At 35.3% G+C, this 23,945-nt stretch overlaps 1 protein-coding gene across 6 annotated transcripts in view; it reads left to right on the forward strand.

Moving 5' to 3' along the window:
• The window catches only part of MGAT4C (MGAT4 family member C), an 852,077-nt gene that overhangs the window by 244,064 nt on the left and 584,068 nt on the right, over positions 1 to 23,945 (forward strand). For 5 of the 6 annotated variants that reach the window (XM_074402455.1, XM_074402457.1, XM_074402456.1 and 2 more), the window contains exon 3: positions 22,627 to 22,690. The exons of the other annotated variant lie outside the window; for it this stretch is intronic. The gene's annotated coding sequence lies outside the window, so the exon portion shown is untranslated. The remainder of the gene's footprint in view (positions 1 to 22,626; positions 22,691 to 23,945) is intronic. 6 annotated transcript variants of the gene reach the window in all.

A 23,945-nucleotide genomic window follows, 5' to 3' on the forward strand; every position in this document is an offset into this window, starting at 1 on the left:
CAGCCTGGGTAAAAGACTGAGACTTTATTGCAAAACCAACCAATCAAACAAGCAAGCAAGCAAATAAAAAACATTATAAGTCAGGAACCATCTATACTCTCAATATAGTAAGTTGTGGTCACTCACAGAGTTCATCTTTTTTATTTCCACTCTCGCAGGAATTAGGGTACTATGCAGACTATTGTTTCAATATGAAAAAAAAAAAGTTTCAAATATTTTGTCCAGATTTCTATTTGTTTCAAGTAGGAGAATAAATTCAGTCTATGTTATAGCACTTTGCTCAGAAGCAAACATCTCTTCATTATATTTATATTTATATTTAGTTTTTAATTTAAAAAAGTTTGAGTATGTACTACCCATTTAAGACTATTTTTTATTTCACAAAATAGACCATTGAAAAATGATTGGGTACTATATAGAATTATAATTTTTAAATTTTATTTTTATAGATTTAGATGTTATGGTATAGTTTTATTACATCAATATATTAATTTATTATCCCATTGATATAAAGACATACCTGAGACTGCATAATTTATTAAGAAAATATTTCTAACTGTCTTGTGGTTCTGCAGTCTGCACAGGCTCCCGCTTCTAGGGAGGCCTCAGGAAACTTACAATCATGGTAGAAGCATTTCTTATGTGGTGGGAGCAGGAGAAAGAGAGAGAGAAGGGGGAGTTTCTATACACTTTTAAACAGTCAGATATCATGAGAACTCATTCATTATCACAAGAAGAGTAAGGGGGAGGTCTGCCCACATGATTCAATAACCTCCCACCAGACACCTCCTTCATCACTGAGGATAGAATTTGATTTGAGATTCTGATGGAAACACATAGTCAAATCATAGTAATTGATGTACTGTGTAGTAGTGAAGTATGGGCTTTTAGTGTATCATACAACTAGTAAATATTGTACCCAATAGGCATTTTTTCAACCATCATTCCCCTCCCACTGAATAGGCTCTCTAGTGTCTCTTATTCCATTTTACATGTCCATGTGTAAACATTGTTTATTTTCATCCAATAAGAACATGCAGTATTTGGTCTTTAGTTTCTAAATTATTTCTTATACAACAATGGCCTTCAATTCCATTCATGTTGATACAAAAAGACATGATTGTATTATTTTTTATGACTGAACAGTATTCTAGGATGTGTGTGTGTGTGTGTGTGTGTGTGTGTCTCACATTTTATCTAATTATCCACTGATGGACACTTAGGTTTATTCCATAACTTTGCTATTGTAAATAGTGTTGCCATAAACATAACAGCACAGGTGTATTTTTAATACAATCATTTATTTTCCTATGAGTAAATACCCAGCAGTGAGATTGCCAGATCAAAGGGTAGTTCTGCATTTAGTATTTAAGAAATCTCTATGCTGTTTTCCATAGAGGTTGTACTAATTTACATTCTTACTAACAGTGTTTAAGTGTTCCTTTTTCTCTGCGTCCACACCAACACCTGTTGATTTTTTAATAATAGCCATTCTGATTTGTGTATGATTAGTGATGATTAGTGTACATTTTTTTCTTGTTTCTTGGCAACTCATTTAAATTTATTTATTTCTTCAACAATTCCATATCACTTTTCTAAATTTAGGTTTATTCTAAAGTAACTATCAGGATTTTTACAAGGTGTTTTTTTTTTTTTTTTTTTTTACCCTTTATAAGTTTGCAAACAAGTGGAAAAGTCAGACAAGTATAAAAAACAAATATTTTTAGGTTATTCCTGCCAGGGGAAACAGAGTAAGTATACGCTATAATGTTGTTGTTTTACTTTCCCTTTCACTGGCTGGTAGTGTTTTTAACAGATGAAATATATTATACTAAGAGCATCTTTCAAAAGAATAAAGTGAGCTGTATTTAAAAAGGCAAAAAATGAAAAGAGCATACATGGGCATAGGAGCAGAGTGAGACAGTATGAAAAATAACCTTATGTTACTGTTGTATAAAATATTTGAAAGACAGTATAAGAAAGCAAAGTTTCAGAAGAAAGGAAAATAATACGGAGAAGCATAATACCATTCTTTGGTGTTGAGACTACATTTGTGAACAGTGAAGACCATGAAAGAGGGAGACAATCAGAATTGGACGGAGGTACAAGTACTGTGTCGAAAAAGTTTGTATAGTATGAGATATGTCCACAGTTGGGAGAACAACTGACTATGTAACTCAGATTTCTCCAAGATCTTATCTCGAGATACTATGAGAGAAGGACATTATCAATAGACTAAAAGACGCTGGAGGTGGGCCGGGTGCGGTGGCTCATGCATTTAATCCCAGCACTTTGAGAGACTGAGGCGGGTGGATCACGAGGTCAAGAGATTGAGACCATCCTGGCCAACATGGTGAAACCCCATCTCTACTAAAAATATAAAAGTCAGCTAGGTATGGTGGTGTGCACCTGTAGTCCCAGCTACTTGGGACGCTGAGGCAGGAGAATTGCTTGAACCTGGGAGGTAGAGGTTGCAGTGTGCCGAGATCGTGCCACTGTATTCCAGCCTGGTGCCTGGTGACAAAACAAGACTGACTAAAAAAAAAAAAAAAAAAAGAGTCTGGAGTTGAAGAAAATTTAAAAGGGAAAAAGTAGTTTAGTTATAGTGAAAACAAGATATATATATATATAACTAGATATAGAGACATAGTTGTTCCTCTATATCCATGGGAGATTGGTTCCAAGACTCCTATGGATACCAAAATCCATAAATGCTCAAGTTCCTTACATAAAATGATGCAGTATTTGCATACAATCCATGCATATTCTATCATGTACTTTAAATCCTCTCTAGATTACTTATAATACCTAATACAATTCTATATGAATAGTTGTTTTATGTGTTATTTTTAATTTGTATGTTTTGTTATTTTTTATTTTTCTGATGATTTTATTATTTGTACATATTTATGTGGTTCATGTGATATTTTGGTACATGCATGGAATGTATAATGATCAAGTCAGTGTATTTAGGTTATTTATTAATTAATTTGTTTATTTTTTGAGACAGAGTCTTGCTGTCACCCAGGCTGGAGTACTATGGCCTGATCTCTCTTGGCTCACCGCAACCTCCACTTCCCGGGTTCAAGCAATTCTCTTGCCTCAGTCTCCTGAGTAGCTGAGATTATAGGTGCACACCATCACTCCCAGCTAATTTTTGTATTTTTAGTAGAGACCAGGTTTCACCATGTTGGTCAGGCTAGTCTCAAAATCCTGACCTTGTGATCCGCCTGCCTTGGCCTCTCAAAGTGATGGGATTTCAGGCATGAGCCACTGCGGCACCAGGCCTATTTAGATTATCTATTATCATAAATATTTGTCATTTCTTTGTGTTGGGAACATTTCAAATCTTCTCTTCTAGCTATTTTGAAATATACAATGTATTGCCAACTATAGTCACCCTACTATGATATTGAACATTAAAACTTATTCTATGTAAATGTACATTTGTGCTCATTAATCTACCTATTTTTATCTCCCACCACTTATACACACATCCTTCCCAGCCCTTGGTTACCAACATTCTACTTACTATTTACATGACATCAATTTTTCAACTCTCATGTATGAGGAGAACATGAAATATTTATCTTTCTGTTCCTGGCTTAATTCACTTAACATAGTCAACTCCAGTTCTATCTGTGTTTCTCCAAACGACAGAATTTCATTCATTGTTATGACCATATTGTATTCAGTCGTATGTATATACCACATTTGCATTAATCATTCACCTGTTGATTAACAAATTGCTCTATATTTTTGCTATATTGTATGGTGTGGCAACAAACATGGAGGTGCAAATATCCCCTTGGTATACTGATTTACTTTCCGTTGGATAAAAAACTCAGTCATGGGATTGTTCTATCTTTGCTAGTTTTATTTTTAATTTTGGGGGAAATCTCCATACTATCTTCCAGAATGGCTCTATGAATTTACATTCCCACTAACAGTTTATAAGAGTTCTCTTTTATTCTCATCCTTGTTGGCATTATTTTTTGTAACTTTGATAATAGCAATACTAACTTGGATAAGATAATATCTCATCATAGTTTTGATTTACATTTCCCTGAAGATTAGTGATGCTGAACATTTTTAATATACCTGTTGGGTACCTGTATGTATCCCTTTGAGAAATGTCTAGTCAGGTCCTTTGCCCACTATTTGATGGTTTTTTTGTGGTGTTGTTATTATTTGAGTTCCTTACATATTCTGGGTATTAGTCCTTTGACAAATGAATAGTTTGCAAGTATTTTCTTTCTTCACTAGATTTTCTATTGATTGTTTTATTTGCTATGCAGAAGTTTTTAACTTGGATATAGTCCAGTTTGTCTATTTTGTGTTTTGTTGCTTATACTTTGAGTGTCATCCATAAAAATCTTTGCCTAGAGCAAAGTACTGGAGCATTTCCCCTAGGCTTTTTTCTAGTATTTTGTTGTTTTCTAGTTTTTTTTTGTTTTGTTTTGTTTTGTTTTGTTTTTTGAGACAAAATCTCATTCTTGTTACTCAGGCTGGAGTGCAGTGACCAGATCTCTGCTTACTGCAACCTCCACTTCCCAGGTTCAAGTGATTCTCCTGCCTCAGCTTCCCAACTAGGTGGGATTACAGGCATCCACCACCATGCCCAGCTAATTTTTCTTTTTAGTAGAGATGGAGTTTTACCATGTTGGCCAGTCTGGTCTCAAACTCCCAAACTCAGTCGATCTGCCCACCTTGGCCTCCCAAAGTGCTGGGATTACACGCATGAGCCACCACACCCGACCCTTGTCTTAGGTCTTATTTTTAAGTGCCTTATCCATTTTGTGTCTTTGGTTCTTTTTTTATTTATTTATTTATTGTGAGAGAGATGTCTAGTTTCATTATTCTGTATGTAAATTAATGAATATTTTCAATCTGGAGTTGGTTGAATCTCTGGATGCAGATCTCAGTAATAAAGCAAGTTGCTCTAATTATTATGAAGACAACATTAGATTGTTAAAATTGTGCAAATATTAAATCTATCTGAACAATTAGAAGAAACTGTTAAAAAACTAGTCAAGATTAGATCAGTTTGTAGGAAAAAAAATGACTACTACTAACTTGCTCTCAGTTTCCTTTGACCTCAGTTTAGATTTTAACCAAGTCAACCTGTTTCAGTTCATGATGAGAAATGGATGACTTAAAAGAATATTAGATATTTTTCAAATGCAGTCCATTACTGTATTGTGTAATCAATGAATTTTAATTCCTAAAATTATTTTTTTGCTAGATACTATTTTCTCCAGTGTAATGATCCTATTAGTCAAACACAACAAATAACAGGATTTTGAGAAGGTTTGTGTAGGTGACCTAAAAGTGAAAGGCTACTGTCCCTCTGCTACTCTTCTAAACATCTATTCCCCTGACTAAATGGTTTGTAGTATCAAATGATTGACAGATATGTGGGTACATATGTTTACTTTTCTCTCTCTGGATTTTTGTTTGTCCAAAGGTTGTGACAAACATTTTGAGAGAAAACTGTTTTCATTGAACTTGGAGAAGAAAAAATAAAGAAGCCCTGTTAACTCTGATGAAAGTCAGTTTACACAAGCAGCGTACAGCATACAGAAATAGATGAGTAGCATGTACTGTGTAAAATCTTGGTATTTTTGAAGAAGATTTCTATTGTTTTAGTATTTCAAGAAAATCAAAACTGACATGATACATTTTCTGGTCGTGAAATAGCAACTCTTGACATGAACTACACTTGTGAATTATCCTCACAAACGTCAAGAGTTTTAATTTAATGTACTTATGGTTACCTATGTTTACTTATGTTTATTCTGCTCTCAATTTTAACAAAAGATTCATTTAAGTATTGTTCTAGTAAATTATGAATTTTTCTAATCTAGAGTTATTCTTTTTGCAAAGCACAGGTATCTACTCAACAATCACAAGTATAAAGGGAAAGAAGCCATTGTTGCAAGTACAGCAGAGGTTTTATAACTAGATGTAGCAATTGTAAGGCTCGTAAATTTCCAAAGCTGCTAGCAACAAACACAGATGCTATACTCTAAATGATATCAGATCATTAATCAAGTTATCATGAATACTGGTTATAGAACTAAATCATTACCATTCAAGGTATTGTGTACATAACTCTATTCTGGAAGTAAATAAAAGTTTATGAGCTTGAATTCTACAACTGACTAGAATTTTGTAGACATTCTACGACTTTCTTACTGGAGCCTTAAAAGGTCAAGCTAAATTAAATGCTCTCTTGGTAATAAATGCTTCTCCAGTTTTACAAGTCTCTCACAATAGTGGATTTCATCATTCATATTTTTTTATGTTTGTTAATTCTCTTGCTGTGGTATCTGACCAGACTGAGCCTGATCTATTCTAGTTTTAACTATAGCGTGTACATAAGTTTACAGGAAAAAAAAAAAATGTTGAGATTAGATAAGTTTGGGAAAGTACCAAAATGTCATCACTCCAGGATTTCACAGAGCTATGAATTTGATGTTACTTATGACTCTCCAGTTTTTTCATGTTCCCAAATTGCAGAATATCTCATAGGATTAGTGTTCTTTGGAATGCATTTTGGTCAATGATGCTCCAGCTCTGTTTAAAAGAGTTAACCTTATTTCTCCCAAATTATGGTATTAGTTTATTATCCATACCTTCCACACTCAAGCATACCAAACTAATTTTTTCATAACAAAATATGAAGGTAGACCTCTTGAAAAACTTGGTAGAAAATGAGCAATTGACTTTTAGTACTGGGCATCCATTGTTAATTCCCTTTATTACCTCAAGGAAATGGTGCAATATGAGATTACAGTTTTAAACAATGTACGCTTAATACTAGGCTTAGTAGAAAGAAAATAGTTATGGACTAAATTTCATTAGCCCATTATAGACATTTTGTCTGCTGATATTTTTGTAAACATTACATCATAGCATAAATTATTATTAAATATGAATAATTATTTTAAAAATTGATAAATGTTAATGTTATAATACAGGAGTATTTCTGGCTTCCTTCTCTTAATTCTCTTTCAGAATAAGGCATCTGATTTGTAAAGAACAGAAAAATGTTTGTGTGTGTGTGTGTGTGTGTGTGTGTGTGTAAGCATATTGTACGTGCTGTTGTGATAAGCAGCCGCTCTAATGACATCTAATGATCTCTGCTTCTGGTAGTAATATTCCTGCATAGTCCTTTCCCGGACTGTACAACTGTCTAAGCTTTGGTCTTTGCAACCAATGACATGCATAAAGAATGAATAATATATCAGTTCTGATGTTATGTTAAACAAGTGCACTGGCTATTCTCTGTGTTGTTGTTGTTCTCCCTTTCTGTTTCATCACTAACTTTGTGGGGCAGCCAGATCTTATGTTAGGTAGCTCCATGTAGAGGCCCATGCAACAAGAAACTGATGTTATAGGCCAACAGATATGGAGGAACTAAGGCCTTCCAGCAGATACATGAGGAACTTGGCAGTGGACATTTTAAGGACGGCCAGAAGACGTGTGAGAAAACTTGAAGATCAACCCCAAATCAATTCTGACCGAACAGCTTGAGTGCAATCTCATGAAACTTATGGCAGAAACATCTGGCCAAGCTGTTCCCAGATTCCTGAACTACAGAATTTCAAAGGTAATAGATGCTTGTTGTTTTAAGGTGCTAAGTTTTGGTAGAATTTATTGTATAACAATAAATCACTAAGGTACCCATCTTCTTAAGCATCCAAAACCCTTTCAGCTACACAAAACTGCTTTCATATTTTTTCAGCCCAATATTTTCATTGCCTTTTAGTACAGCATTCTGGGGTATATTGCTCCTTCAGAATCCCAATTATTTGTTGAGTCATATATTAATTGGAAGTGACTTGATTATCCTTTTCAGTGTATTGCCCTAGTATATTGTTCACATTAATGAGAGAATATAAACCTTTTTTTTTTTTTTTCCTCACTGGGCTATCAAAAGTAATGAATCTATTCTCCATTCACCATATATAATACCTGTATTCTAGATACCATAATTTCTGTAATATTGTCAATTGTTTTTTCTTTTTAGATACATTTTATATTTATAAGATGATATATTCTTATCTAATATGCCTTATGAATCTTAGTAATAAAATAATATCCATAATCCAAATACCAAAAGAAATAGAGTATTATTTCATAAGATTACAAGTTCTGATGGGTCTGACTCTTACACAATTTAGAGGAAATTTTCTAAGGAAAAATATATACAATTTCCAAAATTAAATTCAGTGGAAGGATCTTGAAGAAAATGAACCAAGTGAGGAACTTCATAAACTTCATAGTGAATCTACCTATGGAGCTATGGACTTTATCAATACTGTTTAATGAGCCCCAAGGGTTTTTTTTTTTAGAGTGGAAATTTTTGTTTACCTTTTCTGAATTAACTTTATAATTTAAACATATATATATATATATATATTTGCAAATACATTGTTTAACTTTACCTGTTTTCAGGTAATCAATGCTTAAAATGGTATTTAAATTTATAAAGTTTCCTGTTACTTGCTTTCTCCATGACTCAATATTATATTTATAAAACTGACATATTGTTTGTGGGAGTATAAATTAGTTCAACCATTATGGAAGACACTATGGCAATTCCAAAGATCTAGACATAGAAATTCCATTTGACCCAGCAATACCATTACTGGATATATACCCAAAGGATTATAAATTGTTCTATTATAAAGACACATGTACACATATGTTCATTGTGGCACTGTTTACAATAACAAAGAACTGGAACCAACCCAAATGCCCATCAATGATAGAATAGACAAAGAAAATGTGGCACATATACACCATGCAATACTACGCAGCCATAAAAAATGAGAAGTCTGTGTCCTTTGTAGAGACATAGATGAACATAGAAACCATCAATCTCAGCAAACTGACACAAGAACATAAAAACAAACACCGCATGTTTTTACTCATAGGCAGGTGATGAACAATGAGAACACTTGGACACAGGGAGGGAAACGATACTCACTGGGCTAGGTAGGGAGGGATGGAGGGAAGGGGAGGGGAGGGAAATCGGGGAGTGGGGAGGATAGGGAGGGATAACACCAGGAGAAATAATTGATGTAGATGACAGGAGGAGGGATGGAGACAGCAAACTACCATGGCATGTATGTACCTATGCAACAATCCTGCAGGATGCAGGATGTGCACATGTACCCCAGAGCCCAAAATACAATTGAAAAAAAAAAAAAAAAAAACCCTGAAAAAACTGAAACATTATCACATAATTTTAAACTAAATAATGATATATAATTAAGAATGATTTTTAAATATTACAACTTGCAGAGATTACCTAAAGCATATATTATTCCTAATTCCTTTAATTATTCTGGCTTTTATCGCATACTTGCTACATCACCAGAGGACACAGTTTGCTAATGCCCTGCTTTCATCCCTCAAAGTGCTATGTTCTTCTATTGAACCAAATGTAATGTTGCACAGCCTTTGATGATTCTATACTCTTCTGAAATTCACGTGATATTTATTTTAGGTATTCTCTGGAGGATATAATCTGCTTGTTATATGAGAGTGGCCTATCATAATAACATACTGGATAGAAATTACTGCCTGGCTTCTAAAACTCTGGTCTATATTTTATATCATAGGCACAGTAAATATTTTATCCAATTACATTTCTTTGCACTGCCCATTAAGATGGTCAAAGTCCAATTGACATTCCATTTTTAGCAATTAAAGAGGATATGGTGCCATGCATTTTGTGTACTAAAATCAGCTTGATTCTCATTGACTGTTCCCATATATTTCTTTGTCCCTATCTTCTCATATATCTTTTGATAGTATATTTTTATGTCTTTCAATTTATGTATAAACTATGTGTGAGAACTAGAAAAGAAAAATATGTTTTAAATGTAGTCCCTGTTTTGTTCAGCCCTTAGGTTGTTCTTTATTATAATTTTGAATCTTAGTTTTTGTTTTTGATTTGATATATATGAAAAGCTGTATGGCTTATATTGAACCTAAAATATATAGTTTTAATTATATTGAAAATAATATAAATTTTGGTTTACTCCCTTATATTTAGGGTGCTTGCAGTTACAGTATTCCTAAGATCCACAAATATTATTAAAGTGTTGAGAAAGTTTTTAAGTATATACTTTAAAAAGTCATATTCCAAGACTATGCTTTTTGACAGCTGTGAAATAACAATGTAATTGCATCATAACTGTGAAATATAACTTCCTCTTGCTTGTAGAAAGTGGATATTTTGCGAATTCTGACATGTATACAACAGCCTAAGGACACCCCATGCTTCCTGACTAATCAAGTACCTACCAATGCTTACTTTGTGGGATTCGTTGCCACTTTATTTAAAAGTTGAGATAAACAGATTAAATATATATAATAAAAGCAGGTATTTTGAATAATACAAGTGTAATTTATCTTGTAATTACATGTGGAGAGATCCTATATAGAGAAAATTCATGTTATGTAATTCTAACCTAATCAGCCATTTTGCTATTTTTAAATTTTTTTTCTTTATTGACAATTGTTATAGACAATAGAGATTTCATATAAATTGGTACAATGATCCTCATATATTAATTTAAAAGTTTTCAGCTAGCCCCAGATTGGTGTTTTAATTTAGATACCTAATGGTAGTTCAAATCGTTAACTTACATATCATTTACAGGGAAATAGATTATGTAATTAATTCTTTTGGATAAAATGAATTTTAGATACAATTATTCGGTAATAGGTTTGGTTATGTTTTCATCAAAGGAATGCAAATACCATTGATTCACATTTTCTAATTCTTTTGATAACACTTTAGATTAGAAATTAGAACATTAATTGCAGCAGTTTTGTAGTTATGTGAGAGATTTTTAGAGTAACACAATAAGATAATTTATGTTGAAAAATTTGTTTTACAATGAAAGTTTTCTTTCTGAAAAACAGCTTAATTTAGTGGGGGGAGGTATATAACATCTAATTTATTTTATTTTAATTTATTTTGTTTTATTTTGAGATGGAGTCTCACTCTGTCATCCAGGCTGGAGTGCAGTGGCATCTCAGCTGCTATCTCCGCCTCCTGAATTCAAGCAATTCTCTTACCTCAGCCTCCCAAGAGCTGAGACTACAGTTTCCCACCACCACACCAAGCTAAAATTTTTGTATTTTAAGTAGAAACAGGGTTTCACCAGGTTGGCCAGGCTGGTCTCGAACTCCTGACCTCAATTAGTTCACCTGCCTCCACATCCCAAAGTACTGGGACTACAGGGATGAGCCACTGTGCCTAGCCCACATCTACTTTTTTAATTGTATTGTTCTTCTTTAAAATATGAGTAAACCCTCATTCTTGACCTGAAAACCTATGTGATAAGATAAATATATAACAAGCTTCTATGGAGGAAGAAGAACAGAGGTGGATGTGCAATCAGCTAGTAGAAATGATAGTTAAGCCAAGACTTTAAGCATGTATATAATGTTAGTAGGTTGAGAAAGATAAGTACATGGGATTATTCAAGTATAAAGAATATTATAATAAAATAAATGCAAATCTTAAGTAGCATAATGCATTCCAGTATCAGGTATGCAAGTTCTTCTTTATCATTAGAGTATAAAGTGTGAGGTGTGGAATAGTGGAAGATGAGGCTGGTTGGACAAATAGAAGTCCCAGGATGAGATGCTCAAAAGTTTGAATTATATTCTGAGGCCAGAGGTTGCTTAGAGATCCTCCAAGTTGTGATAAACCTTCAAACAAATAATGGCTTTTGCTGTTTTCTGATGTTTCCACATAAATTCAAATCCCAAATTGATTTCTTAAAATGTATTTAAAATATTAAAACATGTTAATATGTATAAAACTATTATAATAAACTAAAGGTACTTAAAATGGACCTCTCTACCTGCCTACCTACCTACCTACCTATCTATGAATGGGTGTGTGTGTGTGTGTGTGTCTGTTATAGAGATTCCAGAACAGTAAGCTTCAGGGAAGATGCACAAGATTTTGGAAAAACAATTATTTCAAAATGGACATTTCTTTCAATTAACAGGGTTTCTATCCTTTAAAATTTTTGTATGGTTCTCTAAATTTAACAGCCATGGAAATGTGTCCCTCAGATCTCACTTCATCAGAGAATACTTCCAAGGAGTAGTTAGCTGATAGCCTCCAAGTGCTATACCTTCAGGATCTATGTTCACACCAAGACCACACACCTTCTGGTTTTCTCCAGCCTATGACTGAGTGCAGCAGAACTTATTAGAGTTAGCCATTTCCGACCCACATGTAATTCCTCTAAGAGGGAGTCTCTACTCTGGGATTCCAAGGTTTTCTCATAGCCTGAGGCTATGCATTCTTTCTTCTTTCTCTTCTCTTTATTCACTGAGATCAGACCTGCACTGTGGTCTGAAGGTGAAACCCATGTTCTCCTTTCCCTTCTCTCTATTACTTTTACAGGTATTTTTCTCAATAAAACAGTTGCCCTTTTACCTCTTCCTTGGTGTCCACTTCCTGGAGAATGTCTCAATAGGACACATCAGGCAATATTAAAATGAGGGCTTTTCATCAGATGACTGGTACATGAGAGGATAATGTTTAGCTTTATATCTGCATGACCCATACATTCCTTCGAAGTAGATGGCCCTTGTGGTTTGACTGTGTGTCTCCTGTAATTATCTCCAACTTCTTCAAGCCAGGGTTATATGTTCTCCTTAGCAAGTATAGCAGTTAATTTACCAGCATGAGAGTTCAAGAACTCTTCAGCATTTTTAAATTAACCTCTTCAAAGTTAACAACCCTCTCAAGAACGATTTTCACTCTATACTTAACCACCTTTACAAAGCTTTTCTAAATCAATCACAAATTGTGGCATTTGTTCTTTATTGTATATCCCTTGATGTTGATAGAGAAAAAAAAAAAAAATGCCACACATGGTCAGTGAATTCTAAAGCCTTTCTAAATGTCAAATCATTCAAAGAATTTTTAGTAAAGCTTCTTGTTTGACAAACTTAGACCACAATCAGGTTTTGAATAAATAATTGGCAATAGTAGGTCTTGACAACTGTGATAACCTCATGAACTATAAAATCAGGGTTTATGGATTGCAAAAGCAGTGTCAAAGCTGGAGAGAAGAAAATCACCCGGATGTTAGGGCCATATTCTACCTCCCTAGTGCTGTATTCTACATCCCTGGTTAAATCCCAAAAGCTCAAAATGTCTAGGGCCTTGTTTACAAGATTTTTTTTTTTTTTTTTTTTTTTTTTTTTGCTGGTATTGTTTTATTAAGAGTAGGAGGTATAATTGTACATAATTCTCAAAAAAATCTTACTTTTTAAGGAGGCCTTTGAGGATCTCCAGGCAACTAGTAATTTCCTTTAGACATTCCTTTAGTAAATAGAGTTTTCAGAATGATAGATTAGTTTGGATTTTAACATAATATATTTAGCCCAAACACCAAGATCAGTAAAGTCAGCCTGTTAACTTCATTATCAGACACTTTATTCTTCTGAGGAATAAACCCACAGGACAATATCTGCTTCTTAACCCTGTCTTAACTACAATAATTTTGTTTATCAGTATAGTCTTTTCTGACTTTTTAAAAAATACTTGTCAGAAAACTGTCTTCTCATGAAGAGTTAATGAAGCTTCCATGATTATTTTGATGATACAAATATACCTTAAATATTGATTCTGTTGAATTTCTAAGGCTTGCTTTGAAAGACAATTTCAATGACAACTCCTTTCCTTCTGTCATGGTTTTCACCTTTAACTTTTCAAACATTGTCATTGCCTCTTTCTGAGTCAATTTGGTAGATAATCTGAGTCTTTGATTATCCTCTCTCCATTTATTTTCCCTATAATTTTGCATGTTTTTCTAACAAATAATGCTGTTTTCTTGTCACATAGTATATATGAATGCTAATTTATAAATTTGTTTACTATTTATAATTGTAATATATACCCTAATAATGCATGTTTAATATGCCTCCAATTTCTTTGGCATGCTCTTTTTTTTTTGTCAAAATATCTTAGTTTAATTCTATTATTTTTTAATTTTCTATGCTTTCATCTCTACAATTTCTTCAAAAGATTTTCAACTTTTTTTGACTCATAGAACAGAGAAAGCAAATATAAAATACACTGTGAAAAAGTGTTTGAGACAAGATTAGAAAGGCCAAGATGTTCAAACACTGTGTATAATATTGTGATGCTTTTCTCACATATGTCAACATCATACATAGATACCTTACATACATTTCAAATGGTTTCCATGTAATTTTAAAATTATTCCATTTATAATGGAGATATAGCTTAAATTGTTTTTTTTCCCGCCACATACTGGTTTATTTAAAATATTGCAGGAAATTTTATGAAAATAAGTCAATTTTTTCCATGTGAAATTCAGTCAAGGGTTTTGAACAATATGTATTTAAAGTACTAACCCATTGGGATAGGTCATATCTTATATATTTTACTATTATTTATTATTAGAGACAGCATCTTACTCTGGCACCCAAGTTGAAGTACAGTCCCATGATCAGGGCTCACCATGAACTCCTGGGCTCACGGGATTCGTCCATAACAGCCTCCTGAGTATCTGGGCCTATAGATGTATACCACCATGCCTTGTTATTTTTTATTTTTATTTTTTTTGTTGAAACAGAGTCTATGTTGCTATGTTGCCCAGGTTGGTCTTGAACTTCTGGCTTTAAGTGATCTCCCTTCCTAATCCTCTCAAAGTGCTGGGATTATAGGTGTTAGCCACAATGCTGGCCAAATCTTTTCATTTTTCTTATAAGATATTCTGTGAAAAATTCTTTTACACTGTATGTGACACATATATTTTGAGCTCTTTCCATTACAGACTTTATCACATGACATGATAATTAGGTTTACGTATTTGTCTGTCTTATCAGATTACTAACTTCTTGAAGGCAGAAACTATGTATTATTTTATATTGTATATTTCAGTTGTTGTAGTAAACTATCGGAGCATTTTAGCCTCAAGTAATATTTATTAAAGTGAATACAGGGTAAACCTTAAAATATTGATGGTTTTCAGCTATTTGGAAGGCTGGGGCAGAAGGATTGCTTGAACCCAGGAATTTGAGAGTAGACAACATAGTGAAATTCTGTCTCAATCAATAATTCAATCAACCAATCAATCAATCAAATAATGATGGCATAAAGGTATGAAACAAGTGGCATGGTTTTTTCCCCGGGTGCCATGACTCTTAATTTACTTTACTAACTTTTTGAATCACGCAAACCAGATAGATTAAGAAGGAGCATTCAAAGAAATTGAAAGTGATAGATCATGTCAAATTATTTTTTTTAAATGGACATAAATAGATTTTTAAAAGCTAACCCAATCTATGATTTCACCTTGTTTTTCTGTAACGTTTGTGTAACAGAGAGTATAGATGATGATAACCCATGTGGCATAACTCAAGGGATCACTATTTGTTTTCTGTGAACATAAATTAAAATTATGCAAATAAACAGCACTGTAATTGAGAAGAATGTCTCATGTTAGTAAAAATGTTATTGAAAAAACAAAAAGAGATCCAAACACCAAAGGGACAAAAGACATATTTACATATTTACATATATCTTTTGTCTCTTTGGTGTTTGGATCCCTTTTACATATATTTCTTATACAGAAGTAACTTTAGTTCAGTTATGTTGTATGTACATTGAAAACTTAATGGTGAGATCAGATAATACAAGTATTAACATTGAACACTAGTTTTATGCTTATTTTTACAATCATTGCCTAACTCAAATAGGTCAAATATTAGTTTTAACAAGTTAATAATAAATGCAGTTTTAAAATATTAGCTTCTTCCATTTTTCAAAAACCAATGTATATGTCATGAGTGGTAGGAATTTTAATTTCAGTATATTTTACTTTTAAAATAGCTAAATAGTATGTATTTCTAATGAAAAGGGAAAAAAGTATGAGATTTTCTCTTTTCCTTAAGTATTACTCTTTTTAAATTATTCATATGGGAAAATTTAGCATATTTGTATAGTACGTCATATACTTTCCAAAAAATAGAAGATATATTACACAGGAATGTTAAAATATTCAGTGTTTACTGTTGAATCATTTTATGAATTATAACCATCTAAATACTAATAGGTAAATTTCGAAATAAGAAATACCCTAAATCTAAATGTGTCACTGCATTGAATGCAGAGATAATATGAACAAAAACCAAATGTCAGAGTGGTCTCCAAGAGAGTAGAGATTCAGAGACAAAATATTTGTTTTATCTGTGATAAACGTGGCCTTTTTCTATCCAGCAATCTCGGCAGTTGTTTGCTTTCATCACATAACACTGAATTCAAATGAGGACAATGACTGTAAAAAATGCATCTTTTTGAGGTGGGCATTCAGAGGTAACATGCACAGCTGTGTTTTCTGAGTGAATTAACGGGAACTAGAGCTATGAAATTCTCAATCAGCAGGGCAAGCTGCTTATTCTCTGCTCTAGCTCACAAAGGGAGTCACACAAGCTAAATTACATCCCAAATGTCTGGTACTTTGTGTAGTTCATTGCTAATTACAAAGGAGTTATAGAAGAATATGGCAATCTGTATTTTTGTTATTTTACATATTTGCATGCCAGATGGCATTTAAGAGGATATGAAAGAAAAATGATTTAAGTTAAAAAAGTTTCTCTATCGACACATTGCGATAACATTTTGGTGGTATAGAAATATATGAAATTGGTGATATAACCTTAGCCAGAATTCATATTTCCCTAGTGTCTAATTTAGTATATACTTGCTGATATGGTAAAGATTTTGCCCATACCCAAATCTTATTTGAATTGTAATTCCCATAATCCCCATGTGTCAAGGAATAGATCAGGTGAAGGTAATTGAATCACAGGGGCAGTTTCCCCCATGCTGTTCTGGTGATAGTGAGTTTTCACAAGATCTAACGGTTTTAAAAGAGGCTTTTTCCCCTTTGCTCAGCACTTCTTCCTGCTGCCTTATAAAGAAGGTGCTTGCTCATCCTTCACCTTCTGACATGATTGTAAGCTTTCTGAGGCCTCCCCAGCTGTGCTGAACTGTGAGTCAATTAAACCTTTTTTCCTTTATAAATTACTCAGTGTCAGCCAGTTCTTTAGAGCAGTATGATAATGGACTAATACAGTTGCCTATGCCAGTTACATTTGCACTTTCTCTTAGCTTACAAACTGTGATCTCAGGGGATTCTATTTAGCCAACTAAAGTGAAAAATGTAGCTTGATTGAGGTTGACAATGATTCTCTATGTTAATACCAGCACTTGCTGGGAATAGAATGCTACAGAGTTTCCATCAAAATGGAAATCCTCCAAGTGGTCAGGACTTCTAGCAGTACTCACCATTGCTCAGCTTTCCTGAAAGGATAGCTTTAGTGAAAGTTCAATATCACTGTCAAAGTAATGATTCTTAAAATAGTAAATGACTTAGGTAATGGGGTTGTTCAGATGGAAAATTGAGAGTCAGCTATGAAAATGGACCTCTTAGAAAAACATTAAGACTAAAAATATTTGGGATTACCAGAAAATTATCATTATCATCAGCATTACTATTATTACTATTCTGAAGAAGCTGCCCAGTTGATCTATATATGCCAGTGGTCATGTTTACACATCAAAAAATCTACTCATTAAATGGGTGAAAGAACAATTATCATAGTTCCAAGGTGAAATAAATTCATGATTTTAACAACAGGAAATTCCCATCCCTGAAACTGACGTGTGTGTGTAGCAAAAATTATGAGGAATAAATTATATAAGAATTTACCTTTCCTGAAAAGTACCCTTGTATCCCAAAGCATATAGCCTTATAAAACAAAATACTGCCATATTAAAAATTCAGTTATATGGTCAGTTATAATGAGACCACACCCTGTGAGGATTGGCAGGCATTTTTCAGGATTCAAAATGTTCTCTGAAGCAATGTCCCTTAATCAAGACAAATAGATTAGAATTATGTAGTAACATTTCTCAGTATCCCACTTAATAGTCCATAAATTTTCACTTCCTGTACGCTGTGGTCTTTGAAAAGAATTCCCAAAGGAGAATTCTTCTACCCCAGTCAGTGAGAATAAAAGATGAAGGCAAAGAAGTTAAGAAGAGACATGGTACATGATCCCTAGAATCTTATTATCTTCAAATATGAGAACTGAAACTTTTTTTCTTATTTGATGCATGGAATTATTTTCTATTTTAATTCTATTTTTTTAAGTATGTATTTTATGTGTTTTTTCTTCACTATATAATATAGACCAGCCATTAAATTTCCATTTGTTTCTGAAGTATTTGAATATTGAGATGGAATTATAAAACAATTCTCAGTATTGAACACTCTAAAGAACACAGACTAAAATATCTGAAAGTGACTTCCAGTTTTCTCTTTTGTGGAAGAAGAATGAGTGTCCAGTATGAGGCACATCTGGATAGAGGGGAATAACTGTGTGTGTATCTATATGTCTGTGCACGTGTGGGTGTGCCTGAAAATAGCCATAAGGTTGAATCTAAAAGATGCCAATATGGGTTTAACTTTTAGCATATATAAATTTTCTGTTCCTTGGAAGGCCCTAAATTTTAAAAACTGAGCCTTGAGTGGGTCTTACATCCCCAGCTCTAGCTGACTGATCCAGAGGTAAATCAAAGCTGTATCATCAGATCATCCTTCCTGGGTGTTTTAGCCTAGAATGGAGAGATCTAGAAAATACAAATCACTAGCAATGAAGTTTGGTAAAGTCATTTCAAAAGAAGTTCTCCCAACCCCAGCTTCTGTAGTTTCTTCAGCTGCCATCATTTCCATTCTCCCAGATGGAATGTATTTTCTTAGATGTTCTTGGCACCCTGTGAACCACCAGGCTATCTGCTGATTAAAACCTCTGTGTAATTTAGTTAGGCAGAACCTCCTTCTGTTCACAACTACAGCAATTCTTTCCTCAGCTTTATTGAAGTCTGACAAAAATTACGTATGTCTATAATATTAATAATATGTAATATCATGTTCTGATATATGTGTATGGGTGAAATCTAACTACATCAAGTTCATTAAGATATCCAGCACCTCATATAGTTATCTTTTGTGTGTATGTGTCTCATAAATACTTGAGATATACTCCCTTCACAAATTTCAGGTGTAGAATATAGTATTATTAAGTATATTTATCATTCTATACATTATTAACCCTGCCTAATTGAAATTTTGTACCTTTCTGCCAACATCTCCCAATTTCTCTCACCTCACATATCCTGGACACCACCATCCTACTGTCTGCTTCCATGATTTTCACTGGTTTAGATTCCACCAATAAGTGACATTGTGCCATATTTTATCTTTTGTGCCTGGCTCCTTTCACTTAGCATTAAGTGCTCCATGTTATCTGTGTTGTCTTAAATGGCATTATTTCCTTCTTTTTAGAGCTAAATGATACATTTTACACACACACACACACACACACACACACACACACAGGCGCAGAGACAGGCAGGTGTTTGAGATACTGATTTCATTTGCTTGGCAAGATTAATGTTTTAAGGATCTTCCATTCAGTAATCTTAATTAAATCAACTCATTACAGGTGGTAAAAATACCAAACCATCTCGAACAAAAATTTGTAAGGGAGACCTGGAATCAGAGGTTCAGAAAACATTTTAAAAAGTAATTCCTGCTGAGTTTAAATAACTTTTAGGGTTGGAAGTTGCTTATGGGAGTTATAAAAGTAACATACTGGTAGATCAATATTAAAATAACACTACTGGTAAATAACATTAGTGGTCTATTAATTTTCTCATGTTAGATTTCGATTTCTCCAAGCCAGGTTTCTATCCATAGATGCAGAACAAGGAAATTTTGTAAGAATTACATTGTGCTCTTTGATATTATTTCCAGTACTTAGAAGCACACCTCAAAATGTGCAGCTCACATTCCTTGGGCATATAAATGATCACTTTAGAAGCTAATTTTCATTCTCGAACAAGAGGTACCACCTCGTCACAGGATCCTTAGGGTGTGGCTTCGCCACCCAGGAACCTCTGTAGCCACGGGCGCCTCTGCTAGAGTTTTGCCCGTGCCTGCTGGGCTTGTTTCACTCACTTGGCCCGGCAGGCTGTGAGGCTGTGTTCGACTCAAACCACTAGCCCGGATCCCGTACCTGGAAGGACGAGCCAGGCGAGGAGCAGCAAGGGGTTTGTGAGAAAATGAGCACGAGTCTGCCCACCGGGCACAGCCAAGCTTGCTAGCTGCTGCTACGGGATGGGAGCTCCAGGTGCCGGCACAGGTTCCCGCTTCACGCGAGGCTGCTGCTGGACCAGACTTACCGTGGCTTCCGCTGCAGGCACCAGCTTCTCCACGAGGGGAACACGGTGGCACCCCAAAGCTCAAAGACACCAGGAACCACAGAACCCCAAGAGGCTGTTACAGGATGTCACAGTCCTGGGTGAGAGAGACCAGAAGCATGGACTCCCAGAAAGGGCGCAGACCTTCTCTCCTTCTCGTCGCCCACAGCAAGTGGGTGGGGGTGGGATGTGAGTGTTTAGCCGGTTTGAAACTGCTCTTTCAGTCCTTCTGCCCCGTTCCGGCTCCACCACTGCTTGCCGGTCGGGTGGGGTGGCTGCTGGCAGAGGGTGGGGTTGCGCTAGTGGTACAGGCCTTTTATCTCCAGCCCACAGCTCAGCGAGCCAGCAGGGAAATGTTACAGCTGCTTTTGCTCCCGCAGTCTGCGGATCCCGCATCAGAAAGAATGAAGTTACTGACAATCGGAGGATGACCAAGGCGGGGAAGAGCTTTACTGGGTGACCACACAGCTCTCAAAGGAGAGGAGGCAGGAAGCGAGCAGCTTTTATCCACAGGCAGGTAGTCCCAGGTGCTGTGGGACCAGGGCTTTTATAGGCTCAGAATGGAGGAAGTTCATGCTAATTGGTTCATGGGTAGGATGAAGTGAGTGCTCATTGGTCCATGGGCAGCCCATGGGCGGGCTTGGAAAAAGCACCATTCCAATGGCCATAAGTTTTCGAGAAAATTCTCACTGTGGGTTGTGGCCTCCATCCGGAACTTGCAGCCCCACCGCCAGGCTTGAGGGTCGCGTCTTGCAAGGTACACACCCCTTCCGACCTCCGAACCCGTCTGCTCCTGCTGCCGTGAACATGCAGTCAGTGGCGCCCAGGCTGACGACTCTAAGGGGTGCCCATAGGCCCTCACGGAGCTACCGTCAGCCCGCAGACTCCCTTCCATGCTCATTAGCACCCAGCATTCAGCCTCAGAGCAGTTTCTGGAGCGGGCCAAGCCAGCGGGGAGTCGGCGCGTCAGCAGTGCCGCTAGTGTTCACACGCCTGACTGGGTCGCGACAGCGCCGGGGCTTGGCTGTCGGGACACAGCCACAACTTTGCTCCACTGCAGAGCAGGCGCTGGGAGCAGGAACGTCAGAGCCTGTGGAAGCAGGGAAAGCCCCGAGAATACAGGGACGCCGGAGTCCGGAGCCGTGGCTGGGCGGCTGCAGCGGGAGCGCGGGCTCCTCCTGCCTCACGAACTCAGTGGGACACAGGCTCGTTTCCAGAACCCACTGGCTCCGCCGAGTGCGCAGCCCTGGCCGTGCCTCCCCCTCTGGAGCTAATGTCCTAACAGCGGCTGCTCCAACTGGGCCGTTGCTGCCATCATTATGATGAAAATGTTTCCTTAGACGGGCTATACTTTGTACTAAGAGCGCGGTGTCCAGAGATGGGCTGCTGAAGATCACAGCCCAGTGTACCCTCACTAGATGGGTGACATCCTAATTAATTTCCCTGCTGACAGTCTTTCACAACTCAAATATGTTCTCTTCGAAATGACCTTTTCTACTGTAAATGAGATCACACCACGTTCTTTTTTAAAACCATTAACGGGTCTCCATCTGATTTAAAACAAAATCTAAGTTCTTATGAGCAGCTACCTATACACGTCCCACCTGTACTCACGGACTCGACCTGGGTCTCTCTCTCTCGTTTCATTGTGTTCCAGTCACACTAATAGGCTTTCCGTTTTTCACAGCTGACCAACTTACATCCCTCCACAAAGCACTTGTCTTAACTGTCCTTCTTTGTCGAAATGCTTTCCCTGCTTGTCACTTTTACTCTTCGTGTCTTCTAGAGAGTAAATAAAACCTCTAGAAGGGACTTTTCCCTCAGTGTTCTTTCTAGAGTAATATCCCTAAAGTGTTTTTTAGCACCCTGTTTACTATTTTTATGAAACTCATCACCTGTGAAATTCTTTAATTTGTTTCTATGTGTTTATTTTCAATCTCCTTCCCTAGACTGTAAGCTCTAGAAGGAAAACACACACACACACACACACACACACACACACACACACAAGCACTGTCTGTGTACTTCATGGAGGTACCTGAGTCCATAGAACAGGGTCCAGGTTTGATAAATACTTTTGAATGAGTAACTATAGTAGATAGTATGTAAAACTATATACTTGTTATTTCTCCCAAAAGTTACCTCCTAATGCCTTTAATTATATATTTCTAAGAGTATTTCACAAAATTCTGCAACATAAAGAACGGTGTTCTATCTCTGTGAATTTAGGAATGAATTTAACTTCCCTTTGCTCCATTTTTTTTTTTTTTCAGCTGTGAAATGGAGTAATGTTCACCCTGCTGTGAGCCCAGATATGTGACACTTTAGGCTGTAAATGTAAGTCTCTATTATTTGGCAACAAGTAGCAACCATACTTATTTCTCACTTAGCACTATTAAATTGTTTTGCAGTCTAAATCAAATGAAGTACATTCATAATGGTTTTAAATGTTTTAAAATATTGATCTTATTTGGATTGTGTTATTAGGCATTTGTAGACAGGTATTTATTTCTGGCAATGGCTACTTTTTCATCAATAAGCTAGAACTTAAATTATAATGTTTCCAGATAACATAATGAAAATAATAATTACGGTTGGAATTTTTAATACATCTAATGTGCCAGGGAAATGTGAATATATATATAATGTGAATACTGTATATATATATATATATATATATATATATATAATGTGAATACTGTATATATATGTATATATATATATACATACATATATATATATATAAAGTCTAATCAACCAGATTGTGCAGTGTATACATTTATAATTCATATCTGACACAAATATATAGGCTTACAGTATCTGTGGGTTTTGTCTAAGTTTCTAAAGTTGATAAATATAATAACTGGATTTCAAGACTATGCATATAGACAGAAATGGAGAAATAACTCTCCCCATTCTACCTTTAGCACTGTATATTCAGTGAAGAAGGAATTGTGTATTTATATTATTTTTGTGTATTATATACTCCTCAGGAAACATCTCTGCTTTCTTCTCCAACCATAATGACCTTAGTTCTGTCCCTTTGTAATTATTTACTTATTTCAGTGTGTAAATTCCACCCTTGCTAAACAAAATGGTGTAGAGAAAATGTCTGTTATTTGTTTTACTATGTGAATATATTTGAATATCACCAAATAAAGCAAAAGAAGTAAGCAGAAGGCTTTTGCCTACACAAAGTTTAAACCTTTTCCATTAGGTACTATGAAGGCACTGAGGTATTTTAGTTTCCTGAATAATGTAAGTAGAATTTTAAATTTTAGGAAAATTAATAATACCTTTTAGGATAGTTTAGAGAGAGTTGAAGACAATTTCCCTGATGAGTTTATATGATAATTGTTCAAACAGATGTGTAAATAATTATACTACAACATGATTAGGTTTTGTAATGAAGGGAATTTTTGTCAACATAATTAGAAAGAAGGGTAGCTTTTCTTTTGAAGATTTAAAGACTAACTTTTCCTAATCTCATTAGAATCCACAATTCAGGATAAATTTATACCAGATATACTATTTGTTTCTGTACTCTGCTTCTAAATAGGTGGAAGAATTATATAATTAAATATGATATATA

Source organism: Saimiri boliviensis, chromosome 7, assembly GCF_048565385.1.
Source record: "Saimiri boliviensis isolate mSaiBol1 chromosome 7, mSaiBol1.pri, whole genome shotgun sequence".
Classification (NCBI taxonomy): Eukaryota; Metazoa; Chordata; class Mammalia; order Primates; family Cebidae; genus Saimiri; species Saimiri boliviensis.